We start from the raw sequence: 26342 nt of genomic DNA, 5'->3' as shown, positions 1-26342 counted from the left end.
TCTAACCACTAGGCTACCCTGCCGCCCCAATCACTGCACTGGGGCATTGGGATATACAGTATATGCAGTGTATATATAAGAGTGCCTCCTGCTGGCCATCCAACACAACTTCCAGCAGCATCAGGTCTCCTATCCAGGGACTGACCAGGACCAACCCTGATTAGCTTCAGAGGCTGTGACAGCACCATTTCACCATAGAAAATTCTAAGTATATGTGAATGTGCTTGGCGAATAAAGTTGATGCTGATTCTAAAGTTACCTTGATCACTAATTGATCCTGCTTTGTAGTATACCCCTAATGCATACTAATAGAACGTGCACGAGAGCACCAGCTGTTCTGGATGACTGTGTGATAACGCTCTCGGTAGCCGATGTGAGAAAGACCTTCAACATTCACAAGGCCACGGATTACCAGGACGGGTACTCAGACCATGTACTCAGATCATGCGTGGACCAACTGTCAAGTGTCTTCACTGACATTTTCAACCTCTCCATGAACAAGTCTGTAATACCTACATGTTTTAAGCAGACCACCATAGTCCCTGTGCCCAAGGAAGCGAAGGTAACCTGCCTAAATGATTACCGCTCCGTGGCACGTCAGTAGCCATGAAGTGCTTTGAAAGGCTGGTCATGGCTCACTCTAACAGCATCATCCCGGACACCCTAGACCCACTCCAATTCGCATACCGCCCCAACAGATCCACAGATGACGCAATCTCAATCTCACTCCACACCACCCTTTCTCATCTGGGCAAAAGGAACACCTATGTGAGAATGCTGTTAATCAACTACAGCTCAGCGTTCAACACCATAGTGCCCACGAAGCTCATTACTAAGCTAAGGACTCTGGGACTAAACACCTCCCTCTGCAACTGGATCCTGGACTTCCTGACGGGCCGCCCCCAGGTGGTAACAGTTGGCAACAACACGTTTGCCACGCTGATCCTTAACACTGGGGCCCCTCAGGAATGTGTACTTATTCCCTTCCTGTATTCCCTGTTCACCCACGACTGCGTGGCCAAACACAACTCCAACACCATCTTTAAGTTTGCTGGCGACACAACAGTGGTAGGCCTAATCACCAACAACAATGAGACGGCCTATAGGGAGGAGGTCAGAGAACTGGCAGTGTGGTGCCAGGACAACAACCTCTCCCTCAACGTGAGCAAGACAATGGAGCTGATCGTGGACTATAGGAAAAGGCGGGCCGAACAGGCCCCCATTAACATTGACGGGGCTGTAGTGGAGCGGGTCGAGAGTTTCACGTTCCTTGGTGTCCACATCACCAACGAACTATCATGGTCCAAACATACCAAGACAGTCGTGAAGAGGGCACGACCAAACTTCTTCCCCCTCAGGAGACTGAAATGATTTGGCATGGGCCCCCAGATCCTCAAAAGGTTCTACAGCTGCACCATCGAGAGCATCCTGACCGGTTCCATCACTGCCTGGTATGGCAACTGCTTGGCATCTGACCGTAAGGCGCTACAGAGGGTAGTGCGTACAGCCCAGTACATCACTGGGGCCAAGCTTCCTGCCATCCAGGCCCTATATAATAGGCGGTGTCATAGGAAAGCCCATAAAATTGTCAGAGACTCCAGTCTCTGTATAGACTGTTTTCTCTGATACTGCACGGCAAGTGGTACCGGAGTGCCAAGTCTAGGACCAAAAGGCTCCTCAACAGCTTCTACCCCCAAGCCATTAGACTGCTGAAAAATTCATAAAAATCGCCCCCGGACAATTTACATTCACTCCCTTCCCTCTTGTACACTGCTGCTACTCGCTGTTGTTATCTATGCATAGTCAATTACAGATTACCTCAACTAGCCTGTACCCCTGCACACTGACTCGGTACTGGTGCCCCCTGTATATAGCCTCGCTATTGTTATTCTTATTGTGTTACTTTTTATTATAACTTTTTATTTTAGCCTACTTGGTAAATATGTTCTTATTCTTGAACTCCACTGTTGGTTAGTGGCTTGTAAGGAAGCATTTCACGGTAAAGTCTACACTTGTTGTATTCGGTGCATGTGGCAAATAAAGTTTGATTTGATGTTGTGTGGACTAAAACACCATAAAGCATGATCAAATGAATTTGCCAGCTACAGTAATTTTGAGAAACATTGAGACGTAGTTTGGCTGATTTACCTTTGATAAGCAGCTAGCTATTCTGTGAGTCTTTCCAAACTCTGAAATATTGAGTTATTTCAGAATGAAAGTTACCTGGCTAGCGCATCATGCTTTGTGACTATGATATCTAGCTATCCCCAGTTAGATAATATGTTTTCACTTATTGCTTCTGCATGCTTGTTGCGTTCTCCCTAGTTTCCATTAGTTACCCACAGCCACAAAGTAAAAATGGTTTATATTGTAAAAATTAATTTAAAGTTAGGTTAGGTTTTAGGCATAAGGTTAGCAGTGTGGTTAATGTTAGGGCTAAGGTTAAGTTTAAAATCACATTATGACTTTGTAGCTGTGGAAACTAGTGATGACCGTTCTCCCTGGTGCACTCGTTTGATGGTGAGCTGGCTGCTCGTTCTAAATAGTATCATCTAATCTGGTTAAAACAGTGGCAGCATGTGCAGCAGTGGTCATTCAGTTTTTGACATTTAAAAGTGAAATAGGTGTATTTATGCTGCTGTTTCAAATGCACAGATCACTTTACATATCTTCTCAAAGAAACTACTGGTTGTTTGAAAACTTGGCATCATATTTCTGTCATGCTGATTTGTTGACAACTCCAACCACCTCACGCCCTGGATATTCAGAAAATCAGTGGCTGCCGCTGCCTAGACTTCATCCAGAAAGAGCATAATCTCCAAGGCCAGGCATCTCATGTTGTGACTAACCAGAGATTATACCGCAGTATCTGAAAACGTAAACCCATCAGCGATGTATCTGTCAGACAACTCCGCCTCCATGACGTCCGCCGCCACCGACCTGACGGAAAGAAAATAAAACAAGATACTCGTGTGAGAGAAACGATGCCAAAACGCTGAGCAGTGTGTTTAGCGTGTGTGTGTAAAATGCAGAAATGAGTCACCTGCCTGGACCGCCTCTCCAGTTAAAGGAGACAAGAGGACTGACTTCACACCTTAAACCCACCCCCACAACTAGGGCAATTCAGGTCAGACACACACACACACACACACACACACACACACTTACATATACATACGTACATACATACATACATACATACATACATACATACATACATACATACATACATACATACATACACACAAGCATTCTCTCTCTAGCACACGGCGGGCACACATGCACGCACACATACAGGCCTTCATATTCACAGTAGTACAGACACCCATGGCACTATGACATCACCAAACGCAGGGTAAGGTAGCTTCAGGGCATCTGACACCCTTAGCTTGTTCCCAAGACATGTATAAACAAACTGATAGCGGCTTACTTTCCTACCTTCTCACTCACAGCATCCAATTACTACCAGTAACTATGAGAGTTCAATTATATGACAAACCTTTACGCTTCAGATTATTTTCAGAGGGTGAATAGGCAAGACAAAATATAGTGCCTTTGAACGGGGCATTGTAGTACACTCTTGGAAAAAAGGGTTCCAAAAGGGTTCTTCGGCTGTTCCCATAGGAGAACTCTTCTTGGTTTCATTCAGGTAGAACTTCTTTGGTTTCCATGTAGAATACGCCATGTAAAGGGTTCTACATGGAACTCAAAAGGGTTTTACCTGGAACCAAAAAAGGTTATTCAAAGGGTTCTCCTACGGAGACTGCTGAGTCGAAGAACCCTTTTAGGTTCTAGAAAGCACTTTTTTCTAAGAGTGTAGGTGCCAGGCAAACAGGTTTGTGTCAAGAACAGCAATGCTGTTGGGTTTTTCACGCTCAACAGTTTCTCCTGTGTTTCAAGAATGGTCTACCGCCCAAAGGACAACTGTGGGAAGCATAGGAGTCAACATGGGCCAGCATCCCTGTGGAACTCATCCCCCCATCCCCCCATAAACTGAGGCTGTTCTGAGGGCCCAAAGGGTGGCTACTTTGAAGAATCTCAAATAAAAAATATATTTTGATTTCTTTAACACTTTTTTGGTTACTACATGATTCCATATGTGCTATTTCATAATGTCTTCACTACTATTCTACAATATGGAAAATAGTACAAATAAAGAAAAACCCTTCAATGACTAGGTGTGTCCAAACTTTTGACTGGTACTGTACATATATCTTTATATATCACGTATATGACGGGAGTCAGGAAGCAGGTGAGTTTAATAATAACAAATGCAAAGAAACAAAACATGAGATGGTTACAGAACATGAATGGAAACAACACTGCTTGATGACTTAGGCTATAGAGGGCTAAATAAAGGGAGAGTAATTAAGGTGATAATGAAGTCCAGGAGTGCTTAATGATGGGGAGCTGGTGTGCGTAACGAGATAGCTAGGGCCGGCACGTGGCTCCAGCCGCAGGACGACGCCAGCCAGGGGGACGGCCCCGAGGGCGAGGATCGGGCCGGTCTGGACGGTGGAGATGTAAACCTCAGATGATGTTGGGGTCCAAGATGTCTGCCACCGGGACCCAACATTGTTCCTCTGGGCCGTACCCCTCTCAGTCCACCAGGCACTGGAGCCGACCTTCACAACGTTGGGAGTCCAGGAGGGACCTGACGGCATAGGCGGGAGTCCCATCCAGGAGGGGATGACACCAGCCAGGGAGGCAGGAACCACCGGCTTGAGGAGGGAGACATGAAAAGAGGGTGATATCCGGTAGTTGGTGGGGAGTTGTAAGCTATAAGTTACGTCATTGACCCTCCGGAAGATGTTGAAGGGCCCCACAAACTGGGGGCTCAGCTTCTGGCAGGGCAAGTGGAGCGGGAGGTTCCTGGTGGGGAGCCAGATGCGATCACCAGGATGGAACACTGGAGCCTCATTCAGTGGCGATCCGCATGCTTCTTCTATAGGCGAAACCACTCGTCTACTGCAGGGGCTTCAGTCTGTCTCAGGGTCAACGGGGCTATGGCCGGCTGATACCCCAGTATGCACTGGAAGGGAGTCAGCACGGTGGAGGAGTAACAAAGTGTACATGTATAAACAAACTGACAGCGGCTTACTTTCCTACCTTCTCACTCACAGCAACCAATTACTACCAGTAACTATGAGAGTTAAATTAAATGACAAACCTTTAAGCTTCAGATTATTTTGTCACGTTCTCATGAAGATTCCAATGGGCAGTTTCACTGAGGAACACTAGGTGGTGCAATAGGGCAGTACACAGGGCAGTGTTCAACGGAATACGGATGCATTATACCTGAAGTGTTCTCAGGTAGGGAATGAGTGCATTCCACATTATTTGCGATTACATGTGATAACCAACTGATGGCAGCACCACACTTAGTTCGTACTTCATTCTATTCACACATTTAGCCTAAATCATGTGATTGATGGGATATAATTTCAGTGGTTATAATTGTTCTTGTGTCAGTTGTAATATATATGGAAAAGGTGAAGTGGGGAGCATGGATTTGATTGAGTGCCGGGGGTGCATTCAGGCATGGAGAATGTTTCTAACTACATTTCATAGGAGCAGATTCACTCGTAGGTGACTAGATAAGCATGCCTCGGTCTTGGCCTATACTCCTACATACTAGTGGTGTTCCAAGTGTTATTTATTTTAGACTGCACATTTCAGAAGATTGATATATCATATCAACAAGGTTCCTGACACGTTTAAACACTTTCCTGGACGTGGGGAGATCTGATCATCTGTGCATTGTGAATGCAATAAAGACGTTCTGCAACGTGCCCACTGTCTCAGACCTGTCTTCCATTTCTGCTGACCTAATTTTCACCAGTCTCTTATACACTATAACCCCTCTGATGGATGAGACATTATGTTGTGGTGCTACTCTGGAGGTAGGAGGGGGAAGAAGAAATATAGGCCTACTGTAACAGAGACTTCCTCCCTCTCCTTCTGTCTCTCAGACAGTCTCCCCTCCCTCTCTCCTCGACCCTGACAGGCAGCTGACAGACAGGAGAGAGCTCATTTTTCAGTGTATCCTTCAGCTCAGACATCAAGAGTACAGATCCAAGGCCATCAACTCCACTATTACTCCAGGCATAAGAAACAAAAAGGCGTATGTATGTATGTATGTATGTATGTATGTATGTATGTATGTATGTGTGTGTGTGTGTAAAATCTACACAGGGGGAAGGGCATTCTCCAACGCCATGCCAACCTGTCCTAACCATTTATCAATCTGTGTTCTCCTCTGGACACTCCCCTCATGCCATCATACATACATCACTATGATACCAGTTAGCTTCAGCTTGGCGGGCAGCAGTAGGACATTACATTTTTAGGTCATAACCTGACCACAACATCAACATCAACATGTCGGGTACGGGGACATGGGAAGAAGTTGAGTGACACATCTCCCAAGGCACCATGGTTACACTGCTTGGCTAGTACACCCTCCCTGGTTTTATCCCATACTCTGAGAGGAAGATTGCAGTCCTGTTCTGAGTTTGCAGTGTGCTGGTGTGCTGGTGGCTGTGTTAAGGTGATATCTTTGGCTTGCCTCTCTCTAGCCCCGTTTATACCTGGTGCTAACATGGGTCCTTTTTCCTGATCTTGTCTACATTCTGAAATGTGTCTACACATGGTATTAAAATGTGTATTTTATGGGCCTCCTGAGTGGCACAGCAGTTTAAGGCACTGCATCACAGTGCTTGAGGTGTTACTACATACCCAGGTTCGATCCCCTGCTGTGTCACAACCAGCCCTGAATGGTAGTCCCATAGGGCAGTGCACAATTGGCCCAGCGTGGCTGTGTCTTTCAGCATGACAATGATCAGCAACGAAGGAGTAGCTTCGTAAGAAGCATTTCAAGGTCCTGGAGTGGCCTAGCCAGTCTCCAGATCTCAACCCCATAGAAAATCTTTGGAGGGAGTTGAAAGTCCGTGCCCAGCAACAGCCCCAAAACATCACTGCTCTAGAGGAGATTTGCATGGAGGAATGGGCCAAAATACCAGCAACAGTGTGTGAAAACCTTGTGAAGACTTACAGAAAACGTTTGACCTCTGTCATTGTCAACAAAGGGTACATAACAAAGTATTGAGATATACTTTTGTTATTGACCAAATACTTATTTTCCACCATAATTTGCAAATAAATTCATAAAAAATCCTACAATGTGATTTTCTGGATTTTTTTCTTCTCATTTAGTCTGTCATAGTTGAGGTGTACCTATGATGAAAATTACAGGCCTCTCTCATCTTTTTAAGTGGGAGAACTTGCACAATTGGTGGCTGACTAAATACTTTTTTACCCCACTGTATGTACCATTGCCATAATTTAACACATTTGCTGCTAGAAATGTGTTCAAAATCCACTGAAGTAGCTACGAATTTAGTAACCAAACAAACCTACTTGCTAGTTTTGCTAACCAAACCATCAGTCCTAGCTTGCTATTATGAAAATCAAATTCAACAATGCCAATCATGTGTTTAATTCGACTTTTGCTTTCAAAAGCAGCTCAAACATAGAATATGCAAGAATGAACTATAACCATTGAATTTTACCACGCTGATATACCGTGAGTTATAAGGAAATAATGCACGCTCAAGAATGCCCTTCAAGGAAATCAGAAACTAGCATTCAATAATGCCATGTTATAATGATGATTTAAATGGCTTCTCTGTCCAGATCTGTCTACACTTGTAAGATATCCAGACATAATGTGTGTCTGACTACCTCCGGAGTTGGGCAGGATGATCTGGCCACAATTGGATCACAATATGTCTTTTTGATTGTCTACACCTGTTTAAAAATGTGGGCACAATCAGAATGTGGACAAGATCAGGATAAAAGATGCAAGTTAGCACCAAGTATAAACAGGGCTTCTGTGACTGTTCTGAATGTGTGGTTGGTCACAGCAGGGCTCCTGCTAGCAGTGTTTAAACCAATACTAAAGCATGCTGGGCCAGTGTGTGTCATCTCAGCAAACCAGGGTCCAAACAATAATTTGTTTTCTTTCAAATACTTTAGCTGCACTTGATTGATCATGCTTGGTACAAGGGAACTAATGGAACAGACCCAAAAGTGCAAACCCCACACATCTGGCACTCCAGGCAAGCTGAATCATGCGCACAAATATATTTTAAAGACAGCAAAATACTATTTGAACCCAGGTCTGCATCTCAGTTCTGATACGTTTTTAACATGGTCAACAATCATTCCCTGCTGTTTTTCTCCCAACTCGATTTACTTTGATTATGACTCATTATCAGGTGACTCAGTCCAATGACTCAGTTTTATTTAGATTCCATTTGAAAAACCCTGCCATTATTTACAGGCAGTAGTTGGTGCTTAAATATGCTGCAGAAGAAAATAATCAAGAAATGGCAAAATGAACAAACAGAAAATACTTCATTTGTCATTACAGTTACCAAAGTCTCTACATCAAGGTATTGGTGGATCTTCCCTTGCGGATGTCTTAATAGCTATGTATTTTTGTCATTGGGGGTGGGGTGCTATGCTATTAGGGCCTCATTCTTTTCCCCTTCTTTCCTCTCTTTCTGGGAATTAGAGGCCTTGAGCTCACATATCGATCGCTCGTCAAAACTGCTCCGAGGACAGTCTGTTCCAATTAAACACACATCACAAGTGTTGTGGAGAAAATCGTATAAAAACACTGTCTGGAAAAACATCTAGGGCATACTTCAAATGTCAGCCTCCAGACGAGCCCTCAGAGAGCCTCACTCTTCAGATCTCTGTTTAGAACTTTCGTACTGAAAAATACCAACCAACAACATTACTACTGCTAAAACCACACACAAATATTCAACATTTTTCAAAATATAGTGGTGCTACATTAAAAAGACAGACATTTAATTATGAATATATTACTATAAGGAAATCTACAGTATGTACTGTAAATGAATACTGGTAGTTCTCTTATCTTTCATCAGATGAGGACAAAAGACTATATCTATGAAAGGAAGAATTACATCAATCTATACTTTGTGTAGTTTTATGCTCCTCTGTGAAGCAAATTATCAGATGTTTCTATACTTCATGCCTTTGCTATTGACAGCTTCGCTGCCATGGAATTTTCCTGAAAACAATCCACAAGATGCCTCCCTCTGCCACTGCCTCCCACTCTGAGGAAGATGAACTCCCATAACCTCTGAGCACTTAAAGTGGAGGCAGAGACACAGACACAGACACTGCAGTGCATTTCTTACACAAATACTGGATTCTGGATGTTGGTTGACTGCAGTTAATCATTTCATAATCTAGCAGTCACTTCTTCAGAAGACACCAACCCAAAGCAGTAACATGCCCAGTTAACCACATGACATTGAAGTACAGCATGCAGGTCTGCATGCATGCACTGATGAACACATACACAGTTTACTTCCACTTATGATTCACATACCCGCTTCTTCCAAGAATGCAGACATCTGAATGCAACAACAGTAATCTATGATGTTTGTATAAAAGCCAATCAAATTAGTTGGGCCCTCACCCTAATCATTGACTACACAGAGTCCACACTCCACAGCCATATTAATATTCACCACAGCGTGGTGAGCAGGTACTGGCTCCCCCTACTCTTGTCTGCTGTCCTTGAGAGAGTGCTGTGGCACTCCCAATTCAATCTGCTCCTTGTGTCTGCAGATGGACAGAGAAATGAAAGTGCACATTGACCCTGAAAGCAATCAAAAAGAAGCATAAGGCTGTGACCTCATTGCCCCCCATCCCCCTTAGAGACCTGTTTTGGACTTGAGACTTTTATACAACAGCTATAAAATAACACACACATAAACAAACAAAAAACATACAGAAACCCATACCTATGGTTAGTAAAGATGTCAGTGAGACTAATACAAATCATTTCACTATTGTTTATTATTTTTATAACACCCAATGAAAAAGAAAGGAAACATTGTACTGTATCTATACGTATTCATATCTATATATATATTTGTTTACTTGTTTTATTATATGGCAGAGCAATCATGGCTTTGTATATCAGCGTTGGCCTGGGTTAGAAGACTTGCAGGACAGGCTCAGTTCGAATGGATGAGTAATGTTCCAATTAAAAGTCATAGGGGAAGAATTGAAGAGGAATTCTGTTACTCATAACGAATGTGACTGAATTTGTACCACATTTCAGTAGCAGACTCTCACCTGGGAGCGATGGCATTCTCACCTTCCCATCCCCATACCCCACACGCTGTCACGTATTTCAGATTCCCCAGGAGAGCAATCCAATCAATGTGTCATATGTCACTGTCGATCTTACTGTGGCAAAACTGTATTCTACAAGAAATAGATCACTATTGGGAGACTGAAGATGTTTGACTAGTTAATATCAGAGCCATGTACAGTATATAGAGCAGAGTTGGGCTAATGCGGTTTTTGTTATATGATGCATTTACATCACACTTCAAAGTTCTATGGCAGCTTAGTTAGCTCCCCATTAACATTACATGGGGATATTGCAAAAAAACAATAAAACTGAATGTCTAGAATGAGCATTATGATGCATTTACACAACACAAAAATGTCATTATTGAATTAGAATTGTAACTTTATTGTTCCTGTGAGGCACAGGAGGTTGGTGGTACCTTAATTGGGGAGGACGGGCTCGTGGTAATGGCTGGAGCAGAATGAGTGGAATGGTATGACACACATGGTTTCTATGTGTTTGATGCCATTTCAATCATTATTATGAGCCGTTCTCCCCTCAGCAGCCTCCACTGTTGTGTGAGAACTTATTTTTGGGAGTTAATAAGATAATAAGCATGTTTACATGCACAACAATATCCCGTTATTATTCTGTTTTTGAGTTGACGCATATAAACATCATATCCCGTTTACAATAACCCGGATAAGTTGCCTGGGACATGCTGATCTTAGATGGGATACTGTGGCATGTGAACATCTTATCCCGTTTAATTGAGTTTTTCTTGGTCTGTGCAGGCTCAGTGTTATGTGATGATGTTTTCATATGACTGTCAAACAAATCACTTCAAAAAGTAGGCTACCTGCGAAATTTGATGCACCATAATAATTTGATGATACTCTGTACAGGACTGTGTAGCCTACTGGTTTAGGTTACTTTCAACCCCAATTTAGATATATTTCTGCTTATAATTTCCAACATTTGGTAGGCCATATTATAATTTCAGACATTTGGTAGGCCATTTCTTTGTCAACTGTAGTTAGATACAAGCAGCTTCTATTCTGTCAACTTGTTTCCCTAGAATACTAAATGAAGTACTGGATCCAGGAAGTCCAGGATCCAGTTGCAGAGGGAGGTGTTTAGTCCCAGGGTCTTTAGCTTAGTGATGAGCTTTGTGGGCACTATGGTGTTGAACGCTGAGCTGTAGTCAAGGAACAGCATTCTCACATAGGTGTTTCTTTTGTCCCAAAGGGCAGTGTGGAGTGCGATTGAGATTGCTTCATCTGTGTATCTGTTGGGGCGGTATGAAAATTGGAGTGGGTCTAGGGGATCAGGGATGATGCTGTTGATATGAGCCATGACCAGCCTTTCAAAGCACTTCATGGCTACCGGCGTGAGTGCTACGGGCGGTAATCATTTAGGCAGGTTACCTTCGCTTCCTTTGAGTACACATCCTGGTAATCCGTCTGGCCCCACTGATTTGTAAATGTGGACCTGTTTAATTAGGGATAGGTGTTCCGCTAGCAGGACAACTTCCGGTGAAACTGGAGGGCGCGCAATTCAAATAGATAATCAAACAAATGAGGGATATGAAACATTTAGGTACATACAAGTGTCTTATATCGGTTGAAAGCTTAAATTTTTAGTTAATCTAACTGCACTGTCCGATTTACAGTAGCCATTACAGCGAAAGCATGCCATGTGATTGTTTGAGAACGGGCCCCACATCAAAATATTTTTCCACCAGCACAGGTTTCATAAATTCAAAAATAGCGATGAAATGTTAACTAACTTTTTGAAAATCCTCCTCTGATTTGTCATCCAAAGGGTCCCAGCTATAACATGTAGTGTCAATTTGTTAGATAAAATCCTTCTTTATATCCGAAAAAGGCTGTTTAGTTGGTGCCATCGAATTGAGTAATCCACTCGTTCAACATGCAGAGAAAGGAATCCGAAAATCTACCCCTAAACTTAGTTTCAACAAGTCAAAATACATTTCTATTCACTCCTCAGATACCCTAAAATGTAATCAAACTCAAATATTTCTTACGGAAAGAAGTATGTTCAATAGGATACTGATTTTAGCAGGCACGTTCTGTATTCATCGCACGCACATACATACATTTCCAAGACTGTATCCCTGTACTAAAACTGATATTTCTTATTTGTTTTTGAAGTTACAAGCCTGAAACCGTGAACATAGACTGCTGACACCCTGTTGAAGGCATAGGAATTGCATAATCGGAGCTCGAATTCAGTACGCCCCTATACTTTCCATTGTAAGAGCATGGGATCTTACAATTGGATTTTCTCCAACCATATCGATTGTGTTATATTCTCCTACATTATTTTAACATTTCTACAAACTTCAAAGTGTTTTCTTTCCAATGGTACCAATTATATGCATATCCTGGCTCCAGGGCCTGAGCAACAGGCAGTTTACTTTGGGCATGTCATTCAGGCGGAAATTGAAAAAAGGGGTCTAGCTTTAATTTAAGGTCTTGCTCAAATCGGCTACCAAGAGTGTTAATACACAGTCGTCCGGAACAGCTGGTGCTCTCATGCTTCAGTGTTGCTTGCCTCGAAGCGAGAATAAAAGGCATTTATCTCGTCTGGTAGGTTCGCGTCACTGGGCAGCTCGCGTCTGTGTTTCCCTTTGTAGTCCGTAATAGTTTTCAAGCCCTGCCACATCCGCCGAGTGTCAGAGCCGGTGTAGTAGGATTCAATCATAATCCCGTATTGATGCTTTGTCTGTTTGATGGTTTGTCTGAGGGCATAGTAGTGGGATTTCTTATAAGCGTCCAGATTAGTGTCCCCCTCCTTGAAAGCGGCAGCTCTAGCCTTTAACTCGATGCGGATGTTCCCTGTAATTCATGGCTTCTGATTTGGATATGTACATACGGTCATTGTGGGGACGCTGTCGTTGATGCACTTATTGATGAAGCCGATGATTGAGGTGGTAAACTCCTCAATGCCATTGGATGAGTCCCGGAACATATTCCAGTCTGTGCTAGCAAAACAGTCCTGTAGCGTAGCATCCGTGTCATCTGACCACTTCCGTATTGAGCGAGTCACTGGTACTTCCTGATTAATTTTTGCTTGTAAGCAGGAATCAGGAGGATATAATTATGGTTAGATTTGACAAATGGAGGGCGAGGGAGAGCTTTGTATGCATCTCTGTGTGTGGAGTAAATGTGGTCTAGTCTTGTTTTTCCTAGACTTGTCACAGGTGACATACTGGTAGAAATGAGATAAACGGATTGGATGATTTGTGTGCATTAAAGTCCCCGGCCACTAGCAGCGCCACTTCTGGATGAGCATTTTCTTGTTTGCTTATGGCCTTATACAGCTCGTTGAGTGCGGTCTTAGCGCCAGCATCTGTTTGTGGTGGTAAATAGACGGCTACGAATAATATAGATGAGAACTCTCTTGGTAGATAGTGTGGTCTACAGCTTATCATAAGGTACTCTACCTCAGGCTAGCAATAGCTCGAGCTTTGTTTTCCAGTGATTGCACGTTGGCCAATACAATGGATGGTAGGAGGTTTACTCACTCGCCTACAAATTCTCAGCCCGACCTCCGCCCCCTTTTTCTCCGTCTTTTCTTCACGCAGATGATGGGGATTGATCCAAGAAAGCAGCATATCGTGGCGTCGAGCTCGTTAAAGAGAAAATCTTTTCTATTTCATGGTGAGTAATCGCTGTTCTGATGTCCAGAAATTGTTTTCGGTCATGGGAGATCGTAGCAGCAACATTATGTACAAAATAAGTTTAAAAAATAAGTTACAAACAATTTTTAAAAACTAACAAAATAGCACATTTGATTAGGAGCCCGTAAAACAGCAGCCATTCCCTCCAGTGCCATTCAGTCTATTCCATTTAACCCATATTCAGGAATATTCTGTTTTTTCATGGATACAGGGATACTGGTGATCGGGATATCAAAGGTGTATGTAAACAGCTTATCCCAAATAAGACCTTAAGCAGGATATGAGCTTCTATCCAGAATACTGCGTGCATGTAAACGTGATCAATGATTTAGGCAAGATAAGATATCTACCAAATAGCCTACAAAAACCTAGTTCTGATAAGAAATAGTAATAGGATTATTATGCAAGCTAGCCAGGTGTGTGTGTGTGCCTTTTAACCTTAGGGAACCGCACACTGGAGCTTCTAAATCTGACTCCAGACATCTCTTCTTTTGGCCAATTTTTTATTTTATTTATTTATTTTTATTTCACCTTTATTTAACCAGGTAGGCTAGTTGAGAACAGGTTCTCATTTGCAACTGCGACCTGGCCAAGATAAAGCATAGCAGTGTGAACAGACAACACAGAGTTACACATGGAGTAAACAATTAACAAGTCAATAACACAGTAGAGAAAAAAGGGGAGTCTATATACAATGTGTGCAAAAGGCATGAGGAGGTAGGCGAATAATTACAATATTGCAGATTAACACTGGAGTGATAAATGATCAGATGGTCATGTACAGGTAGAGATATTGGTGTGCAAAAGAGCAGAAAAGTAAATAAATAAAAACTGTGGGGATGAGGTAGGTGAAAATGGGTGGGCTATTTACCAATAGATTATGTACAGCTGCAGCGATCGGTTAGCTGCTCAGATAGCTGATGTTTAAAGTTGGTGAGGGAGATAAAATTCTCCAACTTCAGCGATTTTTGCAAGCTTAAGGCGTTTGCCAGTCACAGGCAGCAGAGTGGGTCTGGAACGAAATGGCGGGGCCAGCCGAATGAGGTGTTGGCTTTAGGGATGACCGTTTGCTCGGAAACCAGATTGCACAGCGGAGGAAGGTTTTACGGTGGGATTCGGAATAGAGATGGTCAGTGACCTGTTTGTTGACTTGGCTTTTCGAAGACCTTAGATAGGCAGGGCAGAAACAGTTTGGATATAGGTCTGTAACAGTTTGGGTCCAGGGTGTCTCCCCCCTAAGGGGGGATGACTGCGGCAGCTTTCAATCCTTGGGGATCTCAGACGATATGAAAGAGAGGTTGAACAGGCTGGTAATAGGGGTTGCGACAATGGCGGCGGATAGTTTCAGAAATAGAGGTTCCAGATTGTCAAGCCCAGCTGATTTATACGGGTCCAGGTTTTGCAGCTCTTTCAGAACATCTGCTATCTGGATTTGGGTAAAGGAGAACCTGGAGAGGCTTGGGCGAGGAGCTGCGGGGGCCGGAGCTGTTGGCCGAGGTAGGAGTAGCCAGGCGGAAGGCATGGCCAGCCGTTGAGAAATGCTTGTTGAAGTTTTCGATAATCATGGATTTGTCGGTGGTGACCGTGTTCCCTAGCCTCAGTGCAGTGGGCAGCTGGGAGGAGGTGCTCTTGTTCTCCATGGACTTCACAGTGTCCCAGAACTTTTTGGAGTTGGAGCTACAGGATGCAAACTTCTGCTTGAAGAAGCTGGCCTTAGCTTTCCTGACTGACTGCGTGTATTTGTTCCTGACTTCCCTGAACAGTTGCATATCGCGGGGACTGTTCGATGCTATTGCAGTCCGCCACAGGATGTTTTTGTGCTGGTCGAGGGCAGTCAGGTCTGGAGTGAACCAAGGGCTGTATCTGTTCTTAGTTCTGCATTTTTTGAACAGAGCATGCTTATCTAAAATGGTGAGGAAGTTACTCTTAAAGAATGACCAGGCATCCTCAACTGACGGGATGAGGTCAATGTCCTTCCAGGATACCCGGGCCAGGTCGATTAGAAAGGCCTGCTCACAGAAGTGTTTTAGGGAGCGTTTGACAGTGATGAGGGGTGGTCGTTTGACTGCGGCACCGTAGCGGATACAGGCAATGAGGCAGTGGTCGCTGAGATCCTGGTTGAAGACAGCGGAGGTGTATTTGGAGGGCCAGTTGGTCAGGATGACGTCTATGAGGGTGCCCTTGCTTACAGAGTTAGGGTTGTACCTGGTGGGTTCCTTGATGATTTGTGTGAGATTGAGGGCATCTAGCTTAGATTGTAGGACTGCCGGGGTGTTAAGCATATCCCAGTTTAGGTCACCTAACAGAACAAACTCTGAAGCTAGATGGGGGGGCAATCAATTCACAAATGGTGTCCAGGGCACAGCTGGGAGCTGAGGGGGGTCGGTAGCAGGCGGCAACGGTGAGAGACTTATTTCTGGAGAGAGTAATTTTCAGAATTAGTAGTTCGAACTGTTTGGGTATGGACCTGGAAAGTATGACATTACTTTGCAGGCTATCTCTGCAGTAGACTGCGACTCCTCCCCCTTTGGCAGTTCTATCTTGACGGAAGATGTTATAGTTGGGTATGGAAATCTCTGAATTTTTGGTGGCCTTCCTGAGCCAGGATTCAGACACGGCAAGGACATCAGGGTTAGCAGAGTGTGCTAGAGCAGTGAGTAAAACAAACTTAGGGAGGAGGCTTCTGATGTTGACATGCATGAAACCAAGGCTTTTTCGATCACAGAAGTCAACAAATGAGGGTGCCTGGGGACATGCAGGGCCTGGGTTTACCTCCACATCACCCGCGGAACAGAGAAGGAGTAGTATGAGGGTGCGGCTAAGGGCTATCAAAACTGGTCGCCTAGAGCGTTGGGGACAGAGAATAAGAGGAGCAGGTTTCTGGGCATGGTAGAATATATTCAGGGCATAATGCACAGACAGGGGTATGGTGGGGTGCGGGTACGGCGGAGGTAAGCCCAGGCACTGGGTGATGATGAGAGGGTTTTATCTCTGGACATGCTGGTTGTAATGGGTGAGGTCACCGCATATGTGGGAGGTGGGACAAAGGAGTTATCAGGGGTATGAGGAGTGGGACTAGGGGCTCCATTGTGAACTAAAACAATGATAACTAACCTGAGCAACAGTATACAAGGCATATTGACATTTGAGAGAGACATACAGCGAGGCATACAGTAATCACAGGTGTTGAATTGGGAAAGCTAGCTAAAACAGTGGGTGAGACAACAGCTAATCAGCTAGCATAACAACAGCAGGTGAAATGGCATTGACTAGGCAACTCGGCCGACAGATAAAACAAACAAGCAGAATGGAGTACCGTGATTAATGGACAGTCCAGCGTGCATCAGCTATGTAGCCAAGTGATCAGAGTCCAGGGGGCAGCGGTGGATGGGGCAGGGGGGCTGGGCTGGCGAGTGTTATCCAGGTTAAAAAACTAACAATGACTAAATAGCTTGTAGCTGGCTAGCTGGTTAGCTTCTGGAGGTTCTTGAGTGTGTTCTAAAAATAAAGATAATAGCGATTCCGTATCACATTGGGTGAGGCAGGTTTCCGGAAGGTATAAACAAATTAAATTTAAAAAATCGGGAAGAGATAAAGTACATATGGACCACTGCGTTTTTGGGACGTGGCGATGCAGCCGGTTAGCAGGCCTGTGCTAACAAGCTAACAGATTAGCAGGCCGGGGCAAACAAGGTAGTAGTTAGCGGACCTGGGCTAAACAAGCTAGCAGTTAGCATGCCGAATTAGCAAGCAAGGAGATAGCGAGGGCTAGAGAGTTAGCCTTTGGAGGACGTCGCGATGGGGTGAGTCTGTTTATTCCTCTTCATGCAGTGATATCGATAGACCGGTCGTAGGTCAAGGTATTGTAGCCCAGGAGTATGCTAGGAGCTCTGGCCGGGCTAGCTTCAAGCTACGTGGGTGGAAACGCTAGCCAGGAGTACTCAACCAGGGTTGCTGTTTAGCTCGATAGCTAGTTGTGAAGAATCCAGCTGAAGAATGTTCCGTTTGTGGTGGGAATCCGGGGGTAAAAAAATTAAATAGGTCCGTTATGCTCTGGTTAGCGTCGCGTTGTTCGACTGGCGAGAGCTTTCCGCGCTAAAGGTTAGTTGATGACCGGTTAGCTGAAGACCGCTAGCATAGCTGGTAGTTAGCTGGCTAGCTTCAGTTGAGGGGGTCCGGTTCCGAAGTAAATATAAATACTTTAGGAAAAGTAGCTACATTGGCGGCTTGCAGAAGAGTATTTGGAAGCTTAGGTTTAGCAAATATGCGAATATGCGAAGAAAAAAATATCTAAAACGAAAAAGAGACGATATTTACAGAGAGACGATACGACAGGACGACTTACTGCTATGCCATCTTGGAGTAGCTAGGATACATGTTACTATACTGAAAATGAATGTTCAGCATGGAAAGTGGTTGGTTCTATGGAAAGACCTAGCTGTTAAAATAACGAGGTAGCCAGGTATATTAGATATCTGACCCAGTGAACAGTGGTGGGAAATGTAAAACAAGGCTTTCCTACCTCATCTAGGCTTGGAGCCTACAATTGTATTATTGACCCACTGTAAAATATTTACTAAATCATAACATTTTCCAAATAGAGGAGGATGCATGTTACTATCAAGGTAGAGAGAGTTAGAGAGAGTAATTTAAAAAGACACAAAGGACACATTCTGTTTATTTTCCAGTTTTCATTTAAGAAAATATGCAAGGTTTATTACAATAAACTTTTGAGAAGTTTCAATTAACAAAAATATTACACAAAAATATGTAACCAGACTAAACTGGATCTGGATCTCAGGAACTGAATTGGTCATTCTGGTGGTGGTCCAGTCTCATTTGAGTCTGGTGATTTAGCTCACAGAGCCAAGGGTAGTGCAGGACTTTAATCTCTTCCATACTCTGCGGTAGAAGTCACAGACTCTTTCCTTCTCCTTTTCTCCTTTCCATCAGCCTTAGATTCTCAGCGGTTCACAGTTAGACGTTCATATTTCAAACCTAGGGTAGCATTAGTTATTTGCCATGCATTCTAGGAAACATACCCTTTAATTAAGCGCTGCAGCTCTTCCTCATTTTCATCAGCAGTCTAGAAACACACAGAATTTACAAGACAGATTAAATAGTTGGATTTAGACATGTTCAATAATTGGGCTGTGTAAAACAGATATTTTTGAAACACTTTGTTTCAGAGTGGATTTGGTATTCATTTTAATTTCTTACCTCGCTGAGAGTATCAATTGAAGGCTCATGTAGTGTAAAGTCAGAAAGGCTCCTTCAGCGAGTCAACTGGAGCTGAAGTCTGGAGATTATCTCCCTGATGTCAGAGAAAATGTATCTGAATTTTACCGTGGGGGTCCAGCATTGGAGCAGCACACTGCTCACCATGCCAAACACATCCAAGCAGAGATGGAGGTCCTCCAGGAAGGCCTCTGGCTCCAGGGGCCATTGTCATAGTGACTGAAGAGCAGGTCTACCAGCTGGAGCTCCTGCGGGCCATTGTCTTGGTTGTGCTCAGAGAGCTTCCTCAGTTTTCGCCTCAGGGCTTTGGCAATCGCCTCCTGTACCAGAATCAAGAGCTGCTTGACCAGAATCAAGAATACACATTTTTTTATGTCCTGGTCTGTATCTGGGGAGGTCATCCAGGGGGTAGACTCCATACACAAACCTGCCCAGCAGCAGCATCTTTAGAGCAGTGGCCATAGCGACATCCCAGCACAGCCTGGTGCTGGGCCTGTTGATGGGATGGGTTGGGCTGTCCACTGTTGATCTCATCGCTGGGGATGGGGGTCAGCTGGGTCAAGTTGGAGCAAGCCAATGGTGCTGTTACTGTGTTGAGGATGAGGTTTTTGGAGCCTAGGGTTAACATGAAAGTCTAGCCCGCAATGGAGACCCTGACACTAATTATGTCACCAAAGTGAAGGTTTGGTATGCCTGCAGCTCGCAAAGTGATCTCTGACCCTGTGGCGCTGGATCCTTCACCCTCTCCCTGGGCAATCCTCAGGCCATCAGGGTGGTGGCACACCAGCTTCCTGAGGCAGTTGAGAGCTCCCCTCTGACTGGCAGGACAAGGGAAAGTGACCTGTAGCTGGGTCATCACCTCTCAACGCTCTGTGACTCCCAGACACAATGAAGCCTGCAGGCAATCCCCCATTGCTTTCAGAGTCAACCTGAGACACACAGGTGTAAATGGAGAGGGTCAGGAATCAGGATGGGCCAGATAACACCATCACCATCTCAACACAAGAATGAGACCACCTGAACAATAAAATAGAACAAAACATGCACTTACTTCAAACACACAAATTCAGCTGGGCCTTTTACCAACCATTGACTAGAACTTACATGTTAGGCAGACAGAAGGGCATAGGGCTCAAAGTCCTGAGAATTGTCAATCCAATTGGAGAGCTGGTAGGACGAAAGAGAGGGACCTGAAGCTGGGTCATCATAGGGATGGCAGGCCATCTCGCTATGTTCACCGTGGTTGCATGGAACAGGACGCCAGCAGACACCCAGGCTTTCAGGACCATCTCCAGAGGGCTTTCCTCTTTTCTCAACTCTACATCCAACATATAGCCTGCCTTTCCCTGACAATGGAATCAATTCAACTGTAAACTACCTGACACATCTTCTGAGGAGGGTTTTGATAAGAGTAGAACATACACTACAACTATGTGCTCATTGACATCTCATTCCAAAACCATGGGCATTAATATGGAGTTGGTCCCCGCTTTCCTTCTATAGCAGCCTTCACTCGTCTGGGAAGGCTTTCTACTAGATGTTGAAGCATGGCTGCGGGGACTTGCTTCCATTCAGCCACAAGATCATTAGTTTCATCTGGCACCAATGTTGGGCGATTAGACCTGGCTTGCAGTCGGCGTTCCAATTCATCCCAAAGGTGTTTGATGGGGTTGAGGTCAGGGCTCTATGCAGGCCAGTAAATTTTATCCACACCGTTCTCAAAAAAACATTTCTGTATGGACCTCACTTCGTGCACAGGGGAATTGTCATGATGAAACAGGAAAAGGCCTTCCCCAAACTGTTGCCACAAAGTTGGAAACACAGAATCATCTGAGAATGTAATTGTATGCTGTAGTGTTAAGATTTCCCTTCACAGGGCCTCCCGAGTGGCATCGCTATTCTAGAGGTGTCACTACAGACCCGGGTTCGGTTTGGCCGGCCCGGATGTCCTTGTCCCATCGCGCTCTAGCGACTCCTGTGGCGTGCCGGTTGCATGCACACTGACACGGTCCCCAGTTGTACAGTGTTTCCTCCAACACATTGGTGCAGCTGGCTTCCGGGTTAAGTGAGCAATGTGTCAAGAATCAGTGCAGCTTGGCAAGGTCATGTTTCAGAGGACGCATGGCTCTCGCCCTTCGCCTCTCCCGAATCCGTACGGGAGTTACAGTGATGGGACAAGACTGTAACTACGAATTGGAAATCACGAAATTGGGGAGAAAAGGGGGTAAAAAGTACCAAAAAAATAAAACAATAAATAAAATGTTCCTTCACTCGAACTAAGGGCCTAGCCCGAACCATGAAAACAACCTCAGACCATTATTCCTCCTCCACCAAACCTTACAGTTGGCCCAATGCATTGGGGCAGGTAGCTTTCTCATGGCATCTGCCAAACCCAGACTCGTCTGTCAGACTGCGAGATGGTGAAGCGTGATTCATCAGTCCAGAGAAATGGCGGAAAGCTTTACACCACTCCAGCCGACACTTGGCGATCTTAGGCTTGTGTGTGGCTGCTTGGCTATGGAAACCCATTTCATGAAGCTTCCGACAAACAGTTATTGTGCTGACGTTGCTTCCTGAGACAAGTTTGTAACTCGGTAGTGAGTGTTGCAACCGAGGACAGAAGATTTTTACGCAGTACAAGCTACAGCACTCGGCGGTTCCATTCTGTGAGCTTGTGTGGCCTACCACAATGCGGCTGTTGTTGTTCCTAGATGTTTACACTTCACAATAACAGCGCTTACAATTGACCGGGGTAGCTCTAGCAGGGCAGAAATTTGATGATCCTATTACGGCGCCACACTGAAAGTCACTGAGCTCTTCAGTGAGGCCATTCTACTGCCAGTGTTTGTCTATGGAGATTGCATGGCAGTGTGCTCGGTTTTATAGACCTGTCAGCAATTGGTGAGGCTGAAATAGCCGATTCCACTCATTTGAAGGGGTGTCCATATACTTTTGCATATATAGTGTATCTTAATTTTTTTTACGTGTGAGAGGAGAGTGACAGTCTTACCACCAGCTTGTTGAAGTATATCTGAACACACTTGAGGAGTTCATCATAAGAGATATTCCCACCAGCACAGTGGGTCACCTGAGCAAGTTTAGAAAAACACTTCTTCCCCCTAGAGGTAAGATTGCATTGAGAATCAAGTTAATTGATTGATCTAGCAATAGAGTAAAATGCATAGAGACACAAATATATATACATTAATGTGATTAAATGAATAAAGCATGACAGTTTTCTCGACTAGGCTTTTATAAGCAGTGATGTGGCAACATATTCGCCTACTCTACTGTAATGTCATTTGTCCAAACTGTCTCTGTGACGTGACAGTTGACCCGTCATAAAGGTGGATCACATTTTGAAATCAAAAATGTAACTTTGCTTTAAAGAAAATGACTTAAATGATGGATCAGAGACGAGACTTGTGTTGATGCGTCATAGTAACTCGAACAGCATTATATGACGGGCTACATCATTAAGGAAATCACTGTTTATAGATCATTCAAGATGATCAATTTAGATGTTAAAAGAGTATACAGAAATGGATGACTTACTGATTTCTCAAATAGTTGTTGCCATGAACCAATCCAAATGGTTTTACAACCAATCAAATTTTCAATAAAAACTATTTATAGGATATCATTCATGACTGGAGAAAACTTTTGCGCAATTGTGTTTGAGTGTTATGGTAAGGTGGTTGGTGTGGTATGCTGGTTTGGTTTTACCAACCATTATGACATAACAGTGATGTTGCCATAGAGATTATATTAAAAACTTCTTATGGCTGCTGGGGCAGTATTGAGTAGTTTGGATGAATAAGGTGAACAGAGGTGCCCAGAGTAAACGGCCTGCTCCTCAGTCCCAGTTGCTAATATATGCATATTATTAGTACATTTTGATAGAAAACACTCTGAAGTTTCTAAAACTGTTTGAATGATGTCTGTGAGCATAACTGGACTCATATCGCAGGCAAAAACCTGAGAAAAAAATCCAAACAGGAAGTGGGAAATCTGAGGTTTGTAGTTTTTGAACTCAGCCCTATCGAATACTCAGTGGGATATTGGTGATGTTGCACTTCCTAGGGCTTCCACTAGATGTCAACCATCTTTAGAAACTTGAATGAGGCTTCTACTGTGAAGTGGGGCCGGATGAGAGCTCTTTGGTCTTTGTCAGACTCTGAGGTCTGGCAGAAAGCCAGGTCCTGGTCATGCGCATTTCACATGAGAGCGACCTGCGTTCCATGGCTTTTCTACAGTCAATGGAATTCTCTGGTTGGAACGTTATTGAAGATTTATGGTAAAAACATCCTGAAAATTGATTCTATACTTAGTTTGAAATGTTTCTACAACCTGTAATATAACTTTTTGACCTTTTCGTTGGCTCGATGTTCGGTTGGACCTGCATGAGCGTTTGGATTTGTGTACTAAACGCCCTAACTAAAGTAGCTACTTGGACATAAATAATGGACCTTATCGAACAAATCAAATATTTATTGTGGAACTAGAATTCCTGGGAGTGCATTCTGATGAAGATCATCAAAGGTAAGGGAATATTTATAATGTTATTTCTGATTTCTGTTGACTCCAACATGGAGATCATTTTTTTTTCTGAGCGCCATTCTCAGATTATTGCATGGTTTTGCTTTTTCCGTAAAGTTAAAAAAAAATCTGACACAGCGGTTGCATTAACCTCTTGCTTCTACTCGGGACGCTTGCGTCCCAACTAGAGCTCTGGAAATGCAAATGCACTACGCTAAATGCTAATAGTATTAGTTAAAACTCAAAAGTTCATTAAAATACACATGCAGGGTATCGAATTAAAGCTACACTCGTTGTGAATCCAGGCAACAAGTCAGATTTTTAAAATGCTTTTCGGCGAAAGCATGAGAAGCTATTATCTGATAGCATGTAACACCCCAAAAGACCCACAGGGGACGTAAACAAAATAATTAGCATTTCGGCGTTACACAAACCGCACAATAAAATAGAAAACATTCATTACCTTTCACCATCTTCTTTGTTGGCACTCCTAGATGTCCCATAAACACTATTTGGGTCTTTATATCGATTAAATCGGTCCATATAAAGCCTAGATATCGTTATATGTAGACTGTGTGATAAACGAAAAAAACATTGTTTCAAAACGTAACGTCATTTTTTTAAATTCAAAAAGTCGACGATAAACTTTCACAAAACACTTCGAAATACGTTTGTAATGCAACTTTAGGTATTAGTAAACGTTAATAAGCGATAAAATTCATCAGGAGGCGATGTAAAGATCATTAGCTGTCCGTCTGGAAAAATGTCAGGCTAGAAACTCAACGAAAATATCCGGTCCTAGACCATAGGAGATACTGTGCCCTGCATGTGTTTGACCAAGAAAAAACTCGAAGAGAAATGACAAGACTCTAGACACCGTGTGGAAGCTGTAGGTACTGCAATCTCAGTCAATTAATTGTGGTTCACCTTTATCAATGGGTTCAAGTAGCACATGGATATATTTTCCCATTTTCAGTGATCAGTTTTTCCTGTGCTTTTCGATGTAAATGCCGTTCTGGTAAAGCCACAGCAGTGATTTAACCAGTTTTATAAACGTCTGAGTGTTTTCTATCCACACAGACTAAGCAAATGCATATACTATATTCCTGGCATGAGTAGCAGGGCGCTGAAATGTTGCGCGATTTTTAACAGAATGTTCAAAAAAGTAGAGGGTCGACTTAAGAGGTTAAGGAGAGGTATATCTATAATTCCATGTGTAACACAAATACTCACTTGTGATGAGTATTTCTGTAAAATTGATGTGGCTATGCAAAATCACTGGATGTTTTTGGAACTATTGAACGTAACACGCCAATGTAAACAATAAATATGAACTTTATCAAACAAAACATACATGTATTGTGTAACATGAAGTCCTATGAGTGTCATCTGATGAAGATCATCAAAGGTTAGTGATTAATTTTGTGTCTATTTGTGCTTTTTGTGACTCCTCTCTTTGGCTGGAAAAATGGCTGTGTTTTTCTGTGAGTTGGTGGTGACCTAATATAAATCGTTTGTGGTGCTTTTGCTGTAAAGCCTATTTGAAATCGGACACTGTGGTGGGATTAACAACAAGATTACCTTTAAAACGGTATAAGATACATGTATGTTTGAAGAATTTTAATTATGAGATTTCTGTTGTTTGAATTTGGCACCCTGCACTTTCACTGACTGTTGTCATATCGATCCCGTTAATGGGATTGCAGCCCAAATAAGTTTTAAGTATTCTAATTTCTAATACTATTGATGATGCATTCAATTGTTAATATTCATGATGTCTCTGTATTATCTCCAGTTCTCTCACTCTCGCATACTTCTTTGGATAATTAGAAAAGCACTCGAAAATCGTTACTACTAAACCCAACAAAATTACCAATATTCTGTCTGATTCTGTCTACCCTTCCAAGTATCTCTGATTATCGAAGCCAAGATATATTTCAGCTTTTGTTGTCAAATTGGCCAGAGATTGGATTTTTCTCTTGATGTTGGATATTGGATTTTACTTTTCATGTGCCGCATGTTGTTTTATCCAGTCTTAGAAACGATCAGACACCAGTTTTGACCGAACAGAGCTCTAAGACGTACCTTCATTGTTATGGTGCAGAGCAATCTGTGTGTCAATTTGAGAAAGATCCAGAACCAATATCACCCCAACCAGCTAATTGAGCTAATAGAGTGGGCCTAACTGATTGTGAGGAGTAAATTGGTCTTCTCTTAAAATGTTATCTGTATGCTGACGCAGGGGGCACTTCTCAGGAATATAAATTGGCAACTCGTTGACTGAGTGGACAGGCTAATTTAGACCGGTATTTTCACTGGTTCAACCCTAATTATTCAATTTTCTCATCCTCCTGCAGTCTCCCTATGATGGATTGATTTTTTTTCACATGGAAAATGGTTTGTAGAAACCTGTGTGAGGAGGAGATGGGAGGCAAGATAAGAGATCACACAGCAGTAGGGTTGCAAAGCTACTGGTACTTTCCTGGAATCTTCAGTCATTTTTGGTAATTAACAGAAAATAATCGTAACTTTGGTGATTATTACTTGAATAATTTATAAAAAATGTATTCATTTTTTTTTATATCTGTGTCCACATTGTCCATGAGTTTATAGTAGATAGACTATATGTATGGTTCAAGAAAAAATCACCTAAGCAATGAAAAAAGCATGACG

This window comes from Oncorhynchus nerka, linkage group LG10 (genome assembly GCF_034236695.1).
Source record: "Oncorhynchus nerka isolate Pitt River linkage group LG10, Oner_Uvic_2.0, whole genome shotgun sequence".
NCBI classification, from domain to species: domain Eukaryota; kingdom Metazoa; phylum Chordata; class Actinopteri; order Salmoniformes; family Salmonidae; genus Oncorhynchus; species Oncorhynchus nerka.
The sequence above is the reverse complement of the archived record's forward strand: the minus strand, read 5'-3'. Positions refer to the sequence as shown.